Genomic DNA, 5,000 nt, shown 5'->3' with positions numbered 1-5,000 from the left:
GCGGCCCATGAAACTTTCAGCCACGTTCCGGTGGTGGCCTGTGTTGTTGGCGCCTATAGCGGTGCCAGACGGATGATCATGGTTAACTTTAACCTTAAATAAGATAAAAACTGCTGAGGCTAGAGGGCTGCAATTTGGTATGTTTGATGATTGGAGGGTGGATGATCAACATTCTAATTTGCAGCCCTCTAGCCTCAGTAGTTTTTAAGATCTGAGGGCGGACGAACAGACAGAAAGCCATCTCAATAGTTTTCTTTTACAGAAAACTAAAAAAAAAACGCAAATCAGGATTCAGAAAAGAGGAAATGAGAATTAAGAAGGGAGTTAGGGAAGAATTCCCTGGAGAAAAGGCATCAGTTCTTATTCTCATTTTATTTCAGTTATTCTTTAGGTTAATACCAGAGTTCCTTTTTGTTACCTACAACATCAGCCTCTTCACACAAACGTACACGGAAGACTCATCAGCAGCAAATCGACCCTTCACGCAATATGTACTTCTATCTCTCTTGAAATCTCTCTTTCCTTGGAAATTAAGCCTTTTTACTGCATTACCTCTTTTACTCTATCACTCAGCAATTACCCGGTCTCTCTTCTCCTGATCATCACTTCCAGATAATACGTACATTTCGCCATTCTACCCTTCTCTAATTGATCAATAACCTCAAAACATTTTGACCTAACTTGACATTAATGCTTAATTCTAACCCAGATTTGTTATGTTTCTACAATTCTCAGGTCAATTCACCGTATTCCTCGATAATACTTAAAACAATTCATTTGACATATTCCACATCTGACATCCACATAAGACTTTCACAAATGTAAGTTGTTCCAGCTTCTCTTTCTGAAACGTATCATGGGCTTTCATAGTCGCTCCTCTCTTCTAGCAAAACTTTTGCAGAGATCCAGCTACCTTCCTGTACTCTGTGAATCGCCTCAACTTTCATCCTACAGTCACATCTTACATTTACTCCCATGTATCTACATAAATCAATTCTTATCTTGAGTTATGCATACTAGTATTCACTGCCCAGTCTTCATGGTTTCTATTAACACTAATCATATCCCTGTTAATATTCACTTTTAGATTTCTTTGCTTGCAAATACCTCTTTTCGCTGTGGTCAGCAGCTTTTCGTCGTTATCACCAATAAATGCGTCACTATTACATATATCGACCATCTTATATTCCATTCACGACCCTTTCTTGACGCACAGGTTTGCACCTAAAACTACTGATCTTTCCCTGGCTATTCTCACTGCTCAGTTCATTAAAGTACTGAACCACCATGAAATATGACACACCCTTGTCTCAGGCCCAATTTTACGTGCTTAGCTTCCATTATAAAAACCTTTGATAGCTCTCAACACCTTCACTTTTATCCCTTACATCCTCATAGCTCTCAACACCTTCACTTTTATCCCTTACATCCTCAGCACCTCCATATTGTATCATTAGATTTTTTCCATTCCTAAGCACACCACATATAGCTTTTCCGTTTATTATGAAACTTATCAAACACCTGCTTCATATTAAACACCTGTTTAACATACCCATTTCCAATACACGCTGGTCTTCTGTAATTTAACTTTCTTCTCAAACACATGCCTTGCACCTTTCCTAGTCTACCAAGTAATTACAGTATTATTACAGTCAAATTTGTCACCCTGATACAATTATTTCACCTGCCTATTTACTTGGAAATTTTCCCTCGTCCAAATATTACCTTGGTCAGCTACTCAATTAAGCATTTTCCAAGCAACGTACAGCAACATTTCACTTGTAATCTCATCGGCTCATGGTGCCTTTCCATCCTTAAACTTCTTCCTGATATCCTTCCACACCCTACACCCCTTTAAAATACTCATTCCATGACAAGGGATAACATTTTCTTCTGGCTTCATCTCTCCATTTGTATCCCATGATTAATGTGCTCTGTCTCTGTCTCTCTCTGTCTATATATATATATATATATATATATATATATATATATATATATATATATATATATATATATATATATATATATATATATATATATATATATATAATATTATATATAATATAATATGTATATATGCTGTCTCTATATTATTTACAGTACGTTCATTATAAAAGGGGAAGGTTCAGATTGTATTATTCATCCGTTTTAAAGCTAGGAATTTGGGATGAGGTTGCCAGCACGATGCCCGTTGCCCGATAGCTGGTCATGAGCAACTTGTAGGCTAATGGTATTTGGTGACCTATCGTAGGGCGTGAGAATGTACTCTATACTTTTTCATCAATTTTTTTTTCTTAAGAGCAGTGCCAGTAGGTGTTAGCCTCCTGGTTGTTTAGTAAGAGCGGGTCCGGATCGAACCACTGACCTCGTAAATGTAAGTCCAATGCTGCATGGGTATATACAGTATATACATAATATTATATATACATATATATATATATATATATATATATATATATATATATATATATATATATATATATATATATACATATATATACATATATATATATACTTATACACATGTATATAAACAAACAAACAATGCATACTTATATGCATATATATATATATACATATACTGTATATGCACACATATATATATACATACACACACATACACATGTGCTTGTGACACGCGTATATATTTGATATGTGTGTGTGAGAAGGTGAGAATTAAGCAGTAGATCAAATACCATCAGCTCCTAACACTGACCCACGAATTTTATAAGACAGGAATGGCTTTCATATAATTTATTTTAAATTTTGTGGCATCAGATATGCAACTTTGAGGCAGCAGCCGAGAGATGAAAAATGTTTGTTCCGGAAAATTATTACACAATAAAAATCCATTTTTCTCCTCTGTTCTCAAATTTAGAATTTCTAAAGGTTACAAGTAAATGCAAGGTTTTATCACCCACCTATAGAAAGCTGTACATCATTCACTATTCTTTACGTCATGGCGTACGCAAACGCACGAACATTCGAACGCGAAGCCTTATCTCTGACGCAACGAGAAGTCGAGGGGTTAACCCATAAATAACAGGAGACAAACACCTCGGACTAACACCAACATCCGCGCAAAAAGTATTTTGCAACTGGGAAAGAAAAAAAAATAACAAGAAAAGATTAAAAAAAATACAAAGGCATAATGATAATAAACCACGATCGAGATAAAAGGACTTCCGAGGAACAATAGAAGGAAGGTGAAATGGCAGTAATTGCCTAACGAAATAGAAAGAAAAAATGGGAAAAAATAATCAACGACTACTGCGGGTGTTTACGTTCTCCCGTGTCGTCTTTGTCCGGGAGGGATGAGCGTAAGTTACCGCAACGTCATCCATTACGTGCTTTTGACGTCACGGCGTTGCTTGTAAGAGCAACTGCTGAAAGCGGGTAGCGGCAACCAAAATTTTTTTTTTATTTACCAGGAAGGAGTAAGGAAATCATAAAAGGAAGTGAAGAACAAAAAGAAACGTTCTCCGACAGTGTGCGATTGCTAAAGATTTTTTTTTTTTTATACAAAGATGTATATACCAAATGCTCTTCAAAGTCTTACACCTCCGGGAAATTGGGTGTCAAATACTCATCGTTTAAATGTGGAAAATTATCATTACAAGTATTAGATATTGAGAAATTTTTGTTCATAAACAACATATTATTAATAAAAGGATCATTCAAAATTTACTTTTTATTTTACTTCAGAGAAATGGTTTTTATTTTCAAGTCGTCAGTGGATACGAAAATACATCAAAGAAACCAATATAGATTATCGTAAAGTTTACTGAAATACTTAATCGGAAAGTAAAGAGGCATCGGCCGTGGCTTGTGTGACGCCAGGTCTTTATTCTCATAAATCAGCAGACGGGTCTGAAAAAAACAGATCTTTCTCGGACACTCGAAACTGCAGTGACGCAGATTCGATGTGGAAAAAAAAGGACGGAGGAGATGCTTCGTGTCTCCTAATTCTTTGCTGATCTTCGTATTCTTCACAAATAATATAATTACTGACCTAGTTAAATAATAATTCTTCATCTTTCCCTATTGCTTCAACTAAATCTCTCTCTCTCTCTCTCTCTCTCTCTCTCTCTCTCTCTCTCTCTCTCTCTAGTACAAACATCTTGAATGGATACGTCTTCGTTACTTACAATCTCAATCTCTCTCTCTCTCTCTCTCTCTCTCTCTCTCTCTCTCTCACACACACACACACAAATAGACACACACACACATAAGAAAAGAACGCCACAGCCTTTCTGTACAGTCTTTTTTTTTTTTTTTGGCCAGCCCTGTGAGAGCTGAAAGTCAGCTTAGTGGCCTGGTTAATAATAATAATAATAATAATAATAATAATAATAATAATAATAGTAATAATACAGTCACTTTTAAACTTTGTATGCACTACGTATATATACTGTATAAATACATACATCCTTCAAAGTCGAACAGCAACATGGAAAGACTGAACGGTGATGATAAACATGGCCACCGATAAAATCTCTTTACCACAGACATAACATCAACACCTCACAATGAGAAATACTTATCTCGTAACAGATTGCATTATAATAGCGGGTTAGGTTAGAGTTGCAAAAGCGATCTCTCTCTCTCTCTCTCTCTCTCTCTCTCTCTCTCTCTCTCTCGTACAATACCTCAAATTGATGTCTTTGTTGTAAGTTGTAACAGTCTCTCTCTCTCTCTCTCTCTCTCTCTCTCTCTCTCTCTCTCGTACATCTTGAATGGACACGTTTTCGTTATTTACAATCTCTCTCTCTCTCTCTCTCTCTCTCTCTCTCTCTCTCTCTCTCCTCTCTCTCTCTCTCTCTCTCTCTCTTGTTCAATACCTTGAATGGACACTTCTTCGTCGTTACTCTCTCTCTCTCTCTCTCTCTCTCTCTCTCTCTCTCTTACCATATGTTGAATTGATACTTCTTCCTTCTCTCCATCCCTCTCTCTTTCTCTCTTACAATATCTTGAATACCTTCTCTCTCTCTCTCTCTCTC

The sequence above is a fragment of the Macrobrachium rosenbergii genome, chromosome 21 (assembly GCF_040412425.1).
Source record: "Macrobrachium rosenbergii isolate ZJJX-2024 chromosome 21, ASM4041242v1, whole genome shotgun sequence".
NCBI lineage: Eukaryota > Metazoa > Arthropoda > Malacostraca > Decapoda > Palaemonidae > Macrobrachium > Macrobrachium rosenbergii.
Note: the sequence above shows the minus strand (reverse complement) of the source record.